The sequence below is a fragment of the Caretta caretta genome, chromosome 11 (genome assembly GCF_965140235.1).
Source record: "Caretta caretta isolate rCarCar2 chromosome 11, rCarCar1.hap1, whole genome shotgun sequence".
NCBI lineage: Eukaryota > Metazoa > Chordata > Testudines > Cheloniidae > Caretta > Caretta caretta.
Window position 1 is genome coordinate 42586019 of NC_134216.1, and position 18505 is coordinate 42604523.

General features: G+C 42.3%; 1 protein-coding gene across 5 annotated transcripts in view; it reads right to left on the reverse strand.

Annotated features, from left to right (window-relative positions):
- The window catches only part of WIPF1 (WAS/WASL interacting protein family member 1), a 99466-nt gene that overhangs the window by 56691 nt on the left and 24270 nt on the right, over positions 1 to 18505 (reverse strand). Inside the window, exon 1 of one of the 5 annotated variants that reach the window (XM_075117967.1) lies at positions 1879 to 1986. The exons of the other annotated variants lie outside the window; for them this stretch is intronic. The gene's annotated coding sequence lies outside the window, so the exon portion shown is untranslated. Of the gene's footprint in view, positions 1 to 1878; positions 1987 to 18505 lie in introns of those variants that run through there. 5 annotated transcript variants of the gene reach the window in all.

An 18505-nucleotide genomic window follows, 5' to 3' on the forward strand; every position in this document is an offset into this window, starting at 1 on the left:
ACCAGCCCGAGGCAACCAAGAATTCCATCGTGGAAATCCAGGAGAGTTGTGTATGTGGAAAATTCCAACTAAGTAAGATTGCCATGGTACCAGAACATTATAATCCAAGTACTTTACAAGTCTGTGATGTGGAAGTCCATATCAATCAATTTTCTGGAGTATGGGGAGACAATGAATTGATATGTAGATAGCTAAAATTGTATTTCATGTTCTAAAGTACAGAGATATACATAGGGCCTGATCCTGCAAAGTGGTAAGCACCCATAACTCCCTGAAAGCAGTGACGTAGGGTCTAATCCAACTCTCAGAGGCAATGGATAGACTCCCATTGACTTTAGTGGCAGTTTGCTCAGGCTCATGGCATGTTTAGGATATTGAAGCTGGGGCTCAAAATGTTTGGGATCAGGTGCGCAAAGATAACTGTGTTGAGTCACTAAATTGTGATTGTGCACACAGATTGTTGATAAGGCATCGAGCTATACATCTGCATGCACAAACACTATACTAAATTAGGGGAATATACTAACCAGCATCCACTACTACTCCTTATTAGTAAAGGTATGTCTTGTGCTCCCTCAGTGCTGGTTGTCTTGCTGGGGAGGAAAGGTGATGGCTGGGGGCCACACTCACAATCTGCTCAAATATAACCTCTGTCCCGTTCAGCACAGCTGGCACCCTGCCTCTTGGGGTTGGGGAGAGCAACCTGCAACACGTGCTGCCAGTTGCATGGAAGGGCTGGGGCCAGATGAAGAACTTCCTGTGACTTTTCCTCTGTGCTCCTGCACACAAGTAGTGATGATTTGGGCTTGTGAACTGATGTCATACTAAGCGAAGACATGTTTTGGGCATATGCCTGCATTTCTCATGCTCCCAGATATCCACAGACTTCAAAAGGCAAAAACTACTAAATATAAATAACTGATAGAAACCAAATACAAGTTTATAAACAATGCAAAATTTCAGTTAAAAATAAAGCTTTACCTATTGAAGTGCAAATTAGTCCAAATTACACTATTAATGTTTGCATGCTGAAAGCTTTTTTTTGTTTGTTTGTTTTTAAATGGCATTTTATCAAGTGCCCTCCTTCCAAAAGAGCCTCTAAAAATAAAGTATGCCCTTGGGTAATTCTCTGGCCCACATTTATTTTTATAGAAGGAGTCAGAGGTCTGTATGTCATAGATGCTTGTGCAAATGTGCATGTAGATTGAATAACTGTATGTGCACAGAGATGAGAGACAATATATCCCTGTGCATGAGCAGTTAAAGTAACTGTGCTTACACATTTTTGCCTGGTTGAACTAAGTCTCTGCCCTCTAAAGTTTAGCCTCATCTGGATTTTACCTTTAATTTTACAGCACATTTTTAAATTTGGAGATGCCACTACAGTTTCAGTAAATATTTTAGAACGTCCAAAAAATTAAACAAATTTTCAGAAGCGGTTTTAAACCTAAAATTAAAGAGAGAGGGAAAAAAGAGGAAGTTCCCACGCAAAAGGCATCTAAAATAAATTGAGGATCTGCTTTAATCAACTAGAGCAGAATTAAGCCTCAAACTGTCCACAGCTGACCCTGCGGTTCTTCGGTACTACGGTTGGAGGTGTGATCACACATACAATGTGAACTGCAATACTAAAAAAACCCCAAACAAACAAGCAAACACCCTGAACAACCCCACAGGGTGACTCAAATGCAAGGGTTTAATCTCAACTCTAAATATCCTGACCTAGATTTTTTGTTTTTGTTTGAAGGGGTTGGTTTTAAAAACTGGACTCTGAACTTTACTAAAATTTAATTTGCTTCGTCACCTAATTCCATAGCAATATCAGCAAATGAGATATAATTTTAAGCCACGAAAAGAAAAAAAAAATCAAGAGTTTACCAGCTATGTTCTTTCACCATCAGCTGGCTTGCCTGACATTTGTCCAGCAGGAACTTCTGCTGTAAGCTTTTTCAGAGAAATGCATGAAGGAAGCAATATGCCGATGATGCTGTTAAAAAAAAATATCCATCAAACAAAAATACAGTTCCAAAATATCAGTAGGTGGCTCTAGCCAAACAAATGGTTCAGCTAACTCCAATTTAAATAGGTCTAGCATCACAACTGTTGTTTTTAAATATTGGTCAAAAATCCATATTACATACATCCAATTTACTTAAAAAAAGTCCAAACAGCTTTTCACTATTAAAATGTAGCTTTTATCCCATGTATTTCATTACCTATATTATCTCATTGTCTTAATAAACATCTGGCAAACAGCTTAATGAATAAAAATAGAAGACCAGATCCTCAGCTGATTTGAATTGGCATAGCTCCATCGAAGTCAATGGACTTACACAGATTTACACTACCTGAGGATCTGGTCCAAAGTCTTCAGTTACAGAAGCTATAATAAAATTACAAGGGCTACCAGTTTAAACTTCAGGGGACAAGTAGATTATTAGCTGGGGTCAGGAGAAATTCTCTCTCCCAGGTATAACACTGAACAGCTGAATGCATTATAGGTTTTTATGCCTTGTTCTGAATATCTGGCACTTGCCACTGTCAGAGGTAGGATTCTGGAGGAGAAAGACTATTCCAGAGTGGCAATATTTTATATGGAGTAATTATATAGGGTGCAATCCCCAAACATACTTAGGTGGCCAAGTCCTGTTTTTAGGCACCACTGTGATCCACAAAATTCCCACTCGGCTGCCATCTTACCCTGTAGGTGCCTAAAGGTGCTCAGTGCCTATATTTTTGCAGTGACATCTCTTTGGTGCCTATGTTTCTGCCCTTAAGCACACGCACTCTGTGTCCCTCTATGACTGAATGCCTGTCTCCTTCCTAAGCTCCACAGTGATTCACAAACCAAGGGAGATGTGTTTGGCCAGCTCGGTTGCATGTGGGGGCGTGTCACAGGCAGGGGCTGCTCTACCAATTTTGCTGCCCCAAGCAGTCACTGCTGAATTGCTGCCGCTGTCGAAAGCCACAGTAGTGGGAAGATCGGCAGAGCTGCTGCCAAATTGCCGCCGTGGGACATGAACTGCTGCCCCAAGCACCTCCTTCGAAAGCTGGTGCCTGGAGCTGACCCTGGTCACAGGGTGTGGCTCCTCTCCCGCTTTCTTCCCCGTGGAAACTGCATGAACTCCAGGAGTTGTGCCTTCACCCTGTCCTTTTTCTTTTAAGTTCCCTCCATCATTTCCACAACAATCCCTGTGCCATAGTCTATTTACAGTGCCAGCAGCACCTTCTGGCCCTTCCCCAGGACCTGAGAGAAACAGAGTTCTCCCTCCCTTGAGCCTCCATGTTACTAAGCTCAACTAGCCCTGTTCCCCTCTTGCTCCCCTCTCGGCACTTCCCTCCTGCCTCTTTATCAACCTGGGGTGGAGGAGGTAATTGGCTCCTTATTCCATCCATCCCTACTGTCTAATTATCCTTGTCAGTTTTCTCAAGGGGAACTGATTAACATCTAAGTGATCAGAGTGCAGGCTCACTGGTTCACTCCCTGCACTGTCAGTCACAGGGTCCACTCTGGCACGTGTGCTCAGAGGATGCCTACTGGATTGGGCCCCCTCAGGTGAGTTCACACAAATGGACAGAGGAGCCAGATAAGCTGCTTTAGTCTAGAGGATAAGGTACTCAGCTAGGACGTGGGAGGCCATTGGTTCAACTCCCCCATCCTTCTGAAGGGAAGAAGAGATTTGAACAGGGATCTGCCATGTCTCAGGTGAGTGCCTTGACCACTGGGCTATTCTAATGTGTGTATCCCTAAATCTCTCCTTCATTTAGATAATTAAATATTAACTGGGCCAGAGAGAGTTAGAATGACTCTATAGCCTAGTGCATGAACACCTAGCTTTCCACCGTTCATGGACTGCAAGCAGAGATAGGCACCTTCCTGCAGCCCCAGTTCAGGCATCTATCTCTGAGTGGGGGCAGGGCTCAGCTCATGCCCCCTCTCCCATTGATTAGCTTAGGTGGCTCCCCAGCTAGCATGCTGGTTTTGTGGATTGCAGTCTAAAGTGCCTCTCTCCCCCCATTCATTGTACAGGAGCCTGAGCACCTAACTCCGGCATTGTCAATCACAGTGTTGTTCCATGATTTTCTAGGCACCTGAAAGTTAGGCTCTGCAAAGCTCAGCATCACAATGGCTAAGTCCCTTTGTGGATCTAGGCCCCAGTCTATAAACCCAGGAAGCATGGGTGTGCCCTCCATGTCTACATGTTGTTCTGCAGACAATGCACGTCAGGTAAAATGAACGGCTTTGTGGGGGCCTGCAGAAGCCCCAGTGGTAGCCCTGTAAAAGCATGCAGTATTGCAGGTGGAATGGCTGAATGGGGGTTCCTCCATACCCTGTGCACTGTGAAGGGTGTGCCACACCAGCCACAAGCCATTGGAACAGATTAGGGATGGGACCACTGGATTTGTGATTACATAGATCCAGTGGCTCTATCCAGAAATTCCTACACAGGAGACTCAGAAGGGTAAGTTTCAGAGTAACAGCCGTGTTAGTCTGTATTCGCAAAAAGAAAAGGAGTACTTGTGGCACCTTAGAGACTAACCAATTTATTTGAGCATAAGCTTTCGTGAGCTACAGCTCACTTCATCGGATGCATACTGTGGAAAGTGTAGAAGATCTTTTTATATACACACAAAGCATGAAAAAATACCTCCAAGTGACTGCTATTCCAGCCTATCTGATGGAATAGCAGCTGGAAGCCCATGGATTCACCTCTAATGCACTGAATAAGGACACTACAGCTTAGGGGCTCTCAACAGTTTTCTTTCTGAGCCCCTCCCACAACATGCTATAAAAACTCCACGGCCCATCTGTGCAACAATAACTGGTTTTCTGCATATAAAAGCCAGGGCTGGCATTAGGGGGTAGCAAACAGGGCAACTGCCTGGGGCCCCATGCCGCAGGTGCCCCCACAAAGCTACATTGCTTAGGCTTTGGCTTCAGCCCTGGGTGGCAGGGCTCAGGGCCCTGGACTTCAGCCTCATGCGCTGGGACTTCAGCTTTGTGCCCGGGGCCCTAGTGAGTCTAATGCTGGCCTTGCTTGGCGGCCCCCCTGAAACCTGTTCGCGGCCCCGCAGAGGACCCCAAACCTCTGGTTTAGCCTTCAGTACTTGCATTTGATATTTTATCCTTATGCAGGTAGTTTAGCCATCAATGCTCGTTTGCTGTTCCCATCACCCAATATTTCCTCCCAGGCCATTCTGGAAAATAACCCTGAGTAATAGAAAACATTCAGTCTTGTATGTAGTATTTCCAGGGCTGCTCTTTGGAAAAAAAGAAATATCACATCATAAGGCACTTGGAAAAGAGAGGTGAACTTTTTAAACACATTTTTCATAAATGTTTTATAAATTGATTCATACAGTAAAGTCTCATTAATGCAAATATACTTTGTTCTTCACTGGCTTAATTTCCACTTAGCTTTTAATAGTGTAAATATGATCAAAATATATTTTATTTCACTCATGGAAGTTCAGATTCAACAAAACTTCAACTTGGCAAGGCTGGGCAAGCCCATAATTATGTATTTTCTGGGTCTTGCTCAAAAATGTAAGTGGGCGGAGCACTGTATTTACTGAATTTGGCCCCAAGAGAGATGAGAGAAGATTAAAATACAGAGACCAGTTTTTAAAATGTGGGCACGTTAATGGGATGGCTGAACTTGGCATTTGGCCAATGAAATTCGCACATAGTTACAGAAATGCTCACTTTAAGTTGACAATTAATGCAGATGCATAAATACCCCAAATTTGGACAGCCTATTAAGCCACCCCCATTTAATCTAACAATTTTACTGTCCCTTTAGAAGTCCCATAATTAAAGTAGGTTTCTAAACACTGCATTTATGAAATAAAAAGACACACCAGAAAGATGTCCCTCCCCTTATTGCTGCAGCAGATAACCAAGTAGAGTCTCTGTTTTCCATCAGTTTTATGCGGTACTTTTAAATTTTTCATTAAACAAGTAATTCCTCTTCAGTTCATAGCAGTGCTAACATTAGGTGGAAGTTAAGTCACACTGTCAACTCGATTTGCCAGATTAAAGCCCCCATTCTGCGTATGGAGAGGAACCGTATTCTATTCCTGCTGTGTGTGTGTGTATATGTGTGTGTGTGTGTCTGAAATCTACAGAATTCCATCATTTTCTTCCAGAAACATTTAGCACATTCACCTATAGATCCACACCAAATTTTTTGAACTTGGGCACCTAAATTTAAACAAACTCATAGTTTTAAGGCACCGCTTTCAAAGGTTTGTCTTGGAGAGAGCTTCAGTACAGTTCTCTTCTGTCACATAATACAGCATTGCTGGCCCAGCAGAGGGATTTATTACAGAACCCAGAACACTTGCAGCATCAGTCAGCCTGCCCATCTGAACCTTTTCACAGCAGATATAAGGTGGTCAGCCAGTTTTAAAATAGATGAGTTGGGTGCCATTGACAAACACATGAGGATAGGCAAGCAGGGGGCCCACATGTTGGGGCATCAAATATACTACTTAAGGCACAGCAAGAACGTCAAGAGAGACTTTCCCATGCTGAGGTTACAGAAGTGCACCTTTACGGCTCCAGTTCATAGCACGGTTCATTTCAGAAATGTTTTATGCAAGCTGCAGAAAACTAAGTATTTGACTAGTGAATGAGGATTGTTGGAAGCTGCAAAGAATGATGAATTATAGACCTCCATGAATTGATAGCCCTACAACATGCTGGGAGGGGATGGTCAACACACAATTCTGCCAGACCAAAGGAGGAAACAAGATCCAGCATCAAGGCTCACCAAGTGTGTAAATTTTGGGTTTATCAGCTTGAGCATCCCACATGATCTCAGCTGCTGGTCTAAAACATGGAAAGAGGTGGTTTCTCAGAAATGCAGGACCCAACTATAAGGATATGTTTATACTGCAGCTGGGGCGAGCATCGTAGCCTAGGCCAATAAACTTGTGCTAACAGGGTTTGAGCTAGCTAGGGTTACCCTATTTGAATATTCAAAAAAGAGGACACTCCATGGGGGGGGGGTATTTGCTCATGCCCCCCAGCCCTGCCCCAACTCCACCCCCTCCCTGCCCCATTGGACCCCACCCGCTGCTGGCTCCCTCACCGCTCGCCTCTTCACCCTCCCCGTCTGCCACTTGCCTCCTTGCCCGCCCGCCCGCCGCCAGCCACTGGCCCCCCCTCGCTCACCTACTCTCCCCCCTCCACCCACTGCTGGCTCACCACTCGCCTCTTCACCCCACCCCAGTCGCCTACTCAGCCATCCTGCCGCAGGTCCCTCTGCCTCCTAGGATCAGGGCAGCCGAGGAACCTCCACGTGCTGCACCCGCCACAAGCACAAGCTCCGTGCCAGAGCTGCGGAGGGGGGCTTGCAGGCGCCGGCAGCGTGCAAAGAGCCCTCCGCCCTGACCCTAAGAGCCAGAGGGACCTGCCAGAGGGCGAGGTGGGGAGTCCCAGTGGTGCTTACCTGGGGCGGCTCCCGGGAAGCATCCGGCAGGTCCCTCTGGTTCCTCCTAGGGTCGGGTTGGGGGGGTGGGGGAGGGCTCTCTACTGGTGCCTGCAAGCTCCACCCCCACAGCTCTGATTGGGCAGGAGGGAGCCGGTGCAGCACACGGAGACCCCCCTCCACCTCTGTGCCTAGGGGCCACCCACACTGCATGCTCCAGCTGGAGGTCGGCACCAGGAGCTGCCCCAGGACTTTGGTGCGCGCGGTGAGGTGAGCGGTCCCAGATATTGGGACAAAAGGCATCCCTGACCGATGTGGCAAAATCCCAGACGTTTTAGATATCTAAAAATTCCTCCCAGACAGTGATTTAAGAACTAAAAAGCCGGACATGTCTAGGAAAATACGGACATATGGTAACCCTAGAGCTAGTACATTAAAAGTAGTGATGTGGTCATTCCAGCTTTGGCTCCTAAGCCTAAGAGGTCAGGTGGACTTCACAGCCCAAGCTTCTGTCTGAGCTGGAACATCCGCATTGCTATTTTTAGCATGCTAGCTTGAGCCCTGCTAGCACAAGTCTGTATACCCAGGCTAAAAGAAAAGGAGTACTCGTGGCACCTTAGAGACTAACAAATTTATTACCCAGGCTAGGAGACTCACTCCCAGCTGCAGCGTAGACACTCTGAAAGGTTCACTAAATCAGTCAATTTCACAAGCTGAGTGAGAAATAAAGTGGAATATATGAAAATTCATTTAGTGCTCCTGAGCACCACTAATTTCTGCATGGTTGAGGAGGCACTTTCATTACAGATTTACTCAGTAATTTTGCACACTCTGAAGGACACAGAATCGCAGCACACATGAATTCACATGTTCTCAGGCATTCAGAATAGCTGAAGGAAGTCCTCCTTTGAGCTAAAGTATCTCAAGTTTGTTCTCAGAGCCCAAAGAGAAGCTCAGTAAAACTTCCAGATGAGAAATTGGGTTTAAAAATAATTGTTCAAGATCAGTGAAATTCATCGGCAGTGGTTGTACAATGGAGAGGGAGCTCCGTCTACTACACATAAGTACAATACACTCTGCTCCAGACAGCAAGCCAGTTAAACTATCTGATGCACACCTTGCTGCAATCCTGAAGGTTTCAACTGCTCAGTCACTGAGGCCAAACATCAACAAACTGACAGAACTGAAGCGATGCCAGGTGTCTGGCAAACACTAAAAACTCTCTGGCAGGTGACGAATTGTATAAAGTTGTATGACAGTTTTATTATTTCTAAGAAATTTGAAATAAAAAATACAATATAAACGTTTTCTTTTCTGAATCTAATCGAATCTTTTCTTTTCTAATCTTCAGTGACATTATTGGCCCGCTGGGAGGATTTGAGGACTGGCCCTAAGGTAACTTGAGTTTGAGCCCCCTAAATTAAGGTCTCTGTCACTTTCGGTGGCATTTCCGGCCACCAGGCACACTGAGCCCTTGTCTCCTGGGGCCTCCTCCAATCATCTATTTATAATTTTGCACATTTTGAAGGAGACAGAACCCTAGCACACATGAAGCCACATGCAAACTCACCTATATATACACACTGTAGTACATTCTATATACCTATATATACACACTGTAGTACATTATATACTCTTAAATGCACATTTCAGTACCTGTGCAAAGTACTTACTATGCTCAAGGAAGAGGTGTTACAAATAGTGAGGGAAACAATTGAATTTCGTGACCAGTGTTTAACATCTCAATCATTACTAACACATTGAAGTTCAACAGCATAAAGAAATATCCCCTCGCAACAAGAGAAAGTGATTTACAGATTGACTGTGGCATGCTTTGTGTTGTAGTCCCTAAACTGGAGGAACTCAAGGAATGGCAGCTAGTCTTCCCTTCAGTTTCCTCTTTATAACGGGAATGGCAAGCAGCAGCGCGGTGTTGGGTCCCAGATTTGCTCAGCACGTTTAAAATGTATAGTTTAAAACCTGTGCAGATTAACTCTGGTTAAACCATGATTGACTGGACAGCATGGACAAAGATAAATTGGGTTTAATTTAAATGGGTTTGGAAATGGAGTTTAGAATATGTGGACTGAAGCCCAGTTCCTCAAATCTCTGAATTAGATACAGGTATAGAAATGAAGATCCACCTCAAACCTGAGCCCCCAAACCTTCAAGTGGGATGGAGGAACCCCAGACCCCCAGACCCATCTCTAGCTTTGTGTCTAGGTCAACTCTATAACTAGCAGGGGGCTTTTGTGGTCCTTTGTTCAGCCATGAAAGCATTATTCTCAAGAGAGCAAATGTTACCCTAACACTGCAGCCCAGGATGGCGATCTTGCAAGAGACAGAAAGACCTTGCAAGATTTGGACTTTGCGATTATTGAATTCGTCAAGGTGCTTTTAATCAACCAGAGTGACTCACAGGCTGTGTCTACATTAGCTTTTCTTTCACCTTCAGATTTCCTGCTATTGCTACCACTAGTGTAGCTTCATTAGTGTAATGTAGGCAAGGTGCTGTTCATCTAATCCTGTTTAGAGCAGCAATGGTGAGAAATTATAGAGGGGAAAAGGACCACAATGGACAAAGCCAGTGGAAGGTGAAAAAGATTCCATCCACTTACACCACAGCACTTCATGCCACCTATGTTCCTCATTAACTTGTTATTCTTTAGGAAGCTCTATTTACAACAAAACAAACTGGTTTTACACAGCCAGAAATTCAGTGTAAATATTAGTTCTTAGTGTCTGGGTCCTGGCTCAGGGCATAGAATTAACTGCTGCCTCTGGCTTGCAATTTCTAGGCCTGCTTTGTTACCTTGCTATGAACATCTGTGTATAGCAGAGACCTAGAGTTAACCCTTTGGGTGCTGGTGATGGATAGTACCTCCATACTCTGTCACAGTGCATAACACAACAAACCCAATGCATCTGATGACTTCAAACTAGGAGAGTCAAATCTTCAGGAGGAACCTAGCAATAACATGTCAGTTACACTTTCTGAAATGTTTTAGCATTGAATATACTATTGTACCATACATTTGAAAGTTCTCATTGCCTTTCTAGTAATATAAAGTTTGCTGTTTCCCCACACTTTAAAAATAAATCCATCAGCTTTCATTAGTAGCTGGAGCAATGTCAAAGTAAGCTGTCAATACAGAGACTCTGAAATTAGCCATACACTGTGAAGTTGGAATAGGACCAGTGTAAGACAATGCATCAGTGTTACTCCTCCCTCAATATAGCACTAAACTTTCCGTTACAGCACACATCGCCACTAATTCGGGAGAAATGCAAGTGTTCTTATAAAAACATTCAGTTTCCTGAACGCACGAGTTTGGACATATTGACAGTATTGACCTGGTATTTCATAATAAATAGCTGCAGCCATACAAACTTACAGATGTGCTCTCTTTTCTAGCTCTTTCCAAGAACTTGTTCATCATCTCTGCCCTTGAGACAGTGACTTTCCTGCCAAGGTAAAGCAGAAAGTCTGCTAAAGGCCTGTGTTCGATGGGTCTTATAAACACAGGCATGCAACATGACCATGGAGAATAAAAATCCCAATCACTGACAAAATCTTAAGTCTTTGCCATTGGATGTTTTTCTAAAAGATCTGCTCTAGGAATTATTTTGGGGATGTTCTCTGGCCTGCGCTACACAGGTGGTCAGACTAGATGATCACAGTGGTACCTTCTGATCTTGGAAACTATGAAGGCATCCCAAATCAAGGGAAAGATGCAGCACTAGAGGGGGGATGGCGCCCTTTTGATAGCAGCGTGGCTCAACAGGGAATCCTACTAAATCCCTGCCACTTTTTCAGCAAAAGGGTGAATTCTGCCACTGATGACACAAAAGGAAGAAATACATAAAATTTCACTTTTGTCCATATTTGTGGATCCCTGGAATAATGCCAAGCTCCCACTAGCACATACTCAAAATGAATTTGAAAACAGACACTTACTGATTGTTGTATTTATTGGTAAAGACCCATGGAAAGAATGCATCACCTTTACATCAAGCTAAGTTAGCCAACCAGCTGTGAATCTGTAGAGAGTTTATAGACACGGCACAATTCGATCATCTAGTCCTCTGACCTCCTGCATATCATAGTCCATTAAACTGCACCTCCATCAAGCCTTCTACCACAGAAGCATTAACTGGAGAAGGTGGTTTTTCTTTGGTAAAAAAGCCCAGTCCAATCTTAAGATTTAGCTTCATAGTACAGCTATAGTTATGGATCCAAATATGCAAACTTGCAAAATAATTGTTTATACAAATTCAGGAGTTAGGACAAGTAGAAATTCATGATGCTTGGTCAAAGCAAGCCCTTCTGTGAGCTCCTGATCTGCTGCTGATACAATCTTACAGCTCTAAGACGCAGTTAACTTTGGAAAAACATACTGTGCATGCCAATTTGCTTGTGGGTCTGGCTCAGGATCTGATACACTTAACCTTGGAACAGCCAGAATTTAAATAATTCCTGTGGCACCAGGAAAGAAAACTGCCACATCAGAAGGATTTCAAACAACCCGCCAACATCGCCATTAATTCTTCCCCAGGAAAATCCTTCCAATTTTTTTTTTTGGTGCAATAAGGAACCTTCTAAAAAGTAATGACTAGTAGGTCACACACACTTTGTTATTTCTGTATCTGAACTTACTGTCACCTTGCACCCCTCTACGCTCCCCCACAAGCTCCCTCTATGCCACCCTACCTAACCCCTCTATCTTTCAAGGACTCGCTGCAACTCTCCCCACCACCTCAGGCTCTATGTACCCCCATGCCACAGATCCCAAGCCTCCCACACATACCAGGGGCTCTGTGTTAAAGAGAATGTTGACATTGCCAAAGTCGAGTGGTTTAACAGGACAAAAGCATGGAACTGGTATCTACAGAGGGCCAAATTATCAGAAGCCCCTGAACTTATACATGCATCTATTTTTGCCACCAGGGAGGAAATGCATTTGCTCACGGCAGTGAGAATTTGTACAGGAAACTCTGGCAGTTGTGCCAAGGGGATGCTCCCCCTTTTCTTTGGGCAAATTGGTGAAGGCACAAAGATGCTGTGTGCGCACCCAGAGGCAATACTTGACTCTAATAAGGAAAGAGCTTGATTTTAGTCCCACATGAATGTAAGTCTGTCAGTGGACTTACACCAGTGTAAAAACCAACATAAGTGAAAGCAGAATCGGACACAACAAGCATGTGCGGGTGGTTATGTTCTGAGGAGACTGAATGGTGCTTCTGCAGTTGCCCCCCTGAAGGAACCAAGACTCAGTGAATAGGTTAATAATAAACAGGCTTTTCTGAAGTTTAATACTATAGAAAAATGCCTGCAAAAGCTGAAACCAACCCCCACGCCCTCCAGCCACCCTGAACAGCCGCTTACAGAAATGATTTGCAGAACTTGAATTCAAACAAGGGGAGGGGACCAAGGCATGTGAGGGAAGTACTGCAAATACCACAACAGGCAAAAGATACTGTTGGCCAACTCAGCAGATGGGGCACATTGCTATAGGCAATGAAACGGCTTTAAAAAAAGATCTGAAAATTGTCTTTTTAAAAATCCAGTGACTCTGGAATAGTGTAGTGAATGCCCTTCCGGGTAGGATAAGGGGATCATTCAGCAGGTTAACAACTTATAAAACTTACCTATATTTTTAGGTCAAACATCCAGACTAACTCCTGCTCCATCTGATGTCCCTGGGTGAACTATACTAATCAAGTGAAATGAACATTGGAAGCTTGCTCTAATCTCGGACTCTAGCCTATTAGGTTCAGATACATATTAGTTACAATGCTATGCATTTTTGTTCACTCATCAGACCCTGTAGGATGGGTCAGCTTCAAGCCATAGCAGTTTGTTCTGTGACAGGTGTGAAGTCACCAGCACAATGCAAGCTGGATTCAGACACAGCAGGAATTGGTGAGTGAATAAGTGTTGTGCTAAACCAAAGGTGGGCAAACTACGGCCCACGGGACCGTCCTGCTTGGTCCTTGAGCTCTCGGCTAGGGAAGCTAGCCCGCGGCACCTCAGCTCACCATGCTGCCAGCACTCTGGGCAGCGGGGCTGCATGCTCCTGCGGGGCAGCAAGGCTGCGAGAGCCATAAGTAGTACACTGTAAGTAGCATATTCCTACGGGGAGCAATTTAATACACTACACCAGCCCTCCACACAGTTTTGGAACCCCGATGTGGCCCTCAGGCCAGAAAGTTTGTCCACCCCTGTGCTAAACACTCCTATTACTCCTTTTTGTGGGGAAAATTCAGCACATTTTTAAATCTGGAATTTCTTAAACATTATTATTACGATTGTCGATTAATCGCAGTTAACTCATACAATTAAAAAAAAAGTAATCACGATTTAAAAAATTATTCACCATTAATCAGTTTTAATTGTATTGTTAAACAATAGAATACCAATTTAAATTTGTTAAATATTTTGTATGTTTTTCTACATTTTCATATATACTGTATTCTGTGTTGTAATTGAAATCAAAGCGTACATTTTTTATTACAAGTATTTGCACTGTAAAAATGATAAAGAAAAGAAATAGTATTTTTCAATTCACCTCATACAAGTACTGTAGTGCAATCTCTTTGTCGTGAAAGTGCAACTTACAAAATGTAGATTTTTTTGTTACATAACTGCACTAAAAACAAAACAAAGTCCACTCAGTTCTACTTCTTGTTCAGCCAATCGCTAAAACAAACAAGTTTGTTTACATTTACAGGAGATAATGCTGCCCTCTTCTTATTTACAATGTCACCAGAAAGTGAGAACAGGCATTCATATGGCACTTTTCTAGCCGGCATTGCAAGGTATTTACATGCCAGATATGCTAAAAGTTTGTATGCCCCTTCTTGCTTCGGCCACCATTCCAGAGGAAATGCTTCCATGCTGATGACGCTTGTTAAAAAAATTAATGTGTTAATTAAATTTGTGACTGAACTACTTGGGGGAGAATTGTATGTCTCCTGCTCTGTTTTACCCACATTCTGCCATATATTTCATGTTATAGCAGTCTTGGATGATGAGCCAGGACATGTCGTTTTAAGAACACTTTCACAGCAGATTTGACAAAATGCAAAGAAGGTACCAATGTGAGATTTCCAAAAATAGCTATAGCACTCGACCCAAGGTTTAAGAATCTGAAGTGCCTTCCAAAATCTGAGAGGGATGAGATGTGGAGCATGTTTTCAGAAGTCTTAAAAGAGCAACACCCCAATGCAGAAACTACAGAACCCGAACCACCAAACAAGAAAATTAACCTTCTGCTGGTGGCTTCTGTCTCAGATAATGAAAATGAACATACGTCGGTCCGCACTACTTTGTTATCGAGCAGAATCCATCATTAGTATGGAAGAATGTCCTCTGGAATGGTGGTTGAAGCATCAGGAACACATGAATCTTTAGCGCATCTGGCACATAAAGATCTTGCAACGCTGGCTAAAACAGTGCCATGAGAACACGTGTTCTCACTTTCAGGTGACATTGTAAACAAGAAGCGGGCAGCATTATCTCCTGAAAATGTAAACAAATTTGTTTGTCTTAGCGATTAGCTGAACAAGAAATAGTACTGAGTGGACTTGCAGGCTCTAAAATTTTACATTGCATTAAAAAATAAAACAGATTTTTGTACATAATTCTACATTTGTAAGTTAAACTTTCATGACAAAGAAATTGCACTATAATACTTGTATTAGGTGAATTGAAAAATACTATTTCTTTTGTTTTTTTTACAGTGCAAATACTTGTAATCAAATATAAATAAAAAGTGAGCACTGTACACTTTGTATTCTGTGTTGTAATTGAAATCAGGATATTTGAAAATGTACAAAACATCCAAAATATTTAAATAAATGGTATTCTATTATTGTTTAATAGTGCGATTAATCACATGATTAATTTTTTTAATCACTTGACAGCCCTAATTATTATTTGCAGGTCACTTCTAAACTACCACAAACTTACAGAGTTGTGTGCTTTCTTCCCTGCAGAATTCAACCAGAACATAGATAGAAACACAAACAAATCAAATTCTCTACTTTACAAGCTAAGGATCAAATAATACCCTTAGACAGATGTAAGAATACCCCTGGCCCCCCTTCATCAACTTCAGTGGAAGATGCATATTTATCTGAGCACAGAATTTGTCCCCATCTGGTTCTATTTTTATATTTTGTTTTAGTTTCTCTCTCCCTCGAGATCCATTTTATATTCTATTCTCTTTTTGCAGCCCTCCTTTTTAATTTGTCTGAAAAATTAATATTCTTTCCCCTTTTCTATATAAGAGACTGACACAGTAGCCTGTTTTATAGAAGAAGTTTCCTGACCCCATTGTTTGCTTTCTGATTGTACTTCTTCTAATTGTTCTGGTCATTTGCCTTCACTCTTGGTGGCAGAATGAAACTTAGGCCTTGACTACATGAGAAAGTTGCAGCTGCTTAACAAAATTCATTTTTAAACTGATTTAAATACCAGCTGCAAACTCCAGTGTGGATCACACTTATTTTGGATTAAGAGTAGCATATTTTGATTTAGTTTACATTAATTCCTAATTGATTTATGCTAAACCACTATTAAACTGAAATAATGTCCAACCAGGGTTTGCACTGTTTTAACTAAATCATTTTAGAGTCACACCTTGAGTTAAACTGGTGCAGCTCTCCATGTAGACAAAACCTAAGCCTCACACTGAGCACAAAAGGAGCATGGCAGCAGCGGTGGGGGGGGGGGGGGGGGACGGACAGGGACACGGACGGACGATGGGGACGGTTGGGAAGACCTCATGATTTAATCACACTCGTATCATATTTAACAAAAAAGCTGCCAGCCACTGATGTGCCCACTACGAAGAACTGCACAGAAATAAGAGTCCCAGCTGATGGAGTCAAGCATACGATCTCTGACTAACAGAACACACACCATGCAAATGTCACTGTTCCTATGGACTGAAAGTTTTATTTTAACATTTTTATTTTAACATTTTCCAGTATTGCCAAGTCCATGCATTCAAAAAGTGAGAGATTGACTTACACACCAGCTTTCTGGGTCTTTTATTTGCCTTTTGATTTTGAGCCTTTAGGCTTCATGTGTCTATCTTTTCTCTGTGACCATGATGGGTAGAATCTTACTTTTTTTTTCTTCTTCCACTGAAAGCTGAAATTCTCAGTATATATATGATTCCAGGAGCTGGGATTTTAACTAAAACAACACAGTCTGAAAATGGAAAATTGGATGGTGTCCCTAGCCTCTGTTTGCCAGAAGCTGGGAATGGACAACAGGGGATGGGTCACTTGATGATTACCTGTTCATTCCCTTTGGGGCACCTGGCACTGGCCACTGTCAGAAGACAGAATCCTGGGCTAGATGGACCTTTGGTCTGACCCATTATGGCCATTCTTATGCTTTACTTTTGTTTACTATTTCCCCTCACAATGTAATATTGGAACAATTAGCTATACGGCAATCCCATGAAACTCATGCATTAGCTATCATGGAGAGATGGTTACTTCTTTATAGTTTATACTGTGACTAAGTTTACATTATATGCCCAATTTTTACCTGTCCTCTTGCTACACCAATCTGCCGTCAATGTCTCTTGTTTAGTCCCCTGTCAGAAGTGGTGATTTTTGAAAGTCTAGTCAGTAACATGACAAGGCATTTGAAAACTAATCAAAGAGTTTTATTTTTTAAAAGAGAGGTTTCCTATCTTTTTGGAGTATGTTATAATTCAAAGAAATTTCATCATTCAGATTATTCTTCCATCCTCAATGAGGAGTAATGCCTTTATTTATTTTTTGCAAGAAGAGGGGTGCTCATTTTAATTTTATTGGTGAACCTCTGAGAAGTACCTGGGTTTTAGAGAGTCCACAGTGTCCTGGTAAAGACTATATACTCCACTGGAGCAGAGATTCTTAATGAGTTTGGGAGCTTGCAAAACTTGAGTTCTGCAGGATCAGGGAAACTCAGCTAGGGCTAAGAGCCTTTTTAACAAAGCGTACAAAACTTCTCAGACCTGAATCGGACAGCTTTTGCTTGCAGCCTCCTGGGTTTATAAACTCTGCAGACCTTGAGAGTTACTCAAGTAAGGATTGACAGAAGCTGGACTTCTGCAGGAGCTTCTGCCTTGCAGAGTTTCAAAGCTCCATGTAGGACCAATGCAAGGAGCTTTCATGTGCTGCTAGGATGAGGAGAGGAGCAGTAGCACAGGAACAGCCATTGTAGGAGGACCTTGTGTTACTATCCAGGGGCAAGTAGGAGGAACAGCCTGGCAAGGGACAGCATGGTCCTCGACATGCTGCTGAATGATTTTATACTCATGGCTAAAACCCGAAAGCTTATGCCCAAATAAATTTGTTAGTCTCTAAGGTGCCACAAGGACTCCTTTTTTTTTTTTTTTTTTTTTTGGTAAGAATGCAGTAACTCAATTAAGAATATGTCTCTATCTTGATTTCAGGATCTCTGCTTAGATTTTTTAGAAGTACTAGTACAACATTCTATTTCCTACCTTTCAGAGGTTTCTTTTATTTTTAACTTTCATGCTGAGTTTTCTGACTTTCAAAGACCTTTTGTTTTTTTAAAATACAATGCTCTAGTAATGTTTAAAATTTTACATATCTTTTGACCGCTTAAAAGAAAAATTTAGTCTGGATTTAAAATTTAGAAAGAAGAAGATCTCATTCTGTCTACTTATTTCCCTGTGTATTCCAGGTGGAACATGAAAGATATTGGTTCAGTTTCATTTTAGACACTTACAGATTTCCAAGCACGGGAAACTCAAAGTAGAGGAAAGATTGAGAAAGAATCTCCATAGGAAATCTAGGGTGGGTGTGGGAAAAGAGCAGAATGGAGAGAAGGGAAAATAAGAATCCTGCACTAAGTGACTAAACAAGAATTTATGTATGTTAAAAGAAAAGGAATTGTAGATTTTCTCCATTTAATATCAAAATTTCTTACACTAGCTGACAATTTGTATCTACCTTTTAAAAAGTACTTTACTGTATTTATTAGCACCTGAACTTTCGTTTTATAAAATCGATTCCTTTGTTCAATATAAAGAATCTAA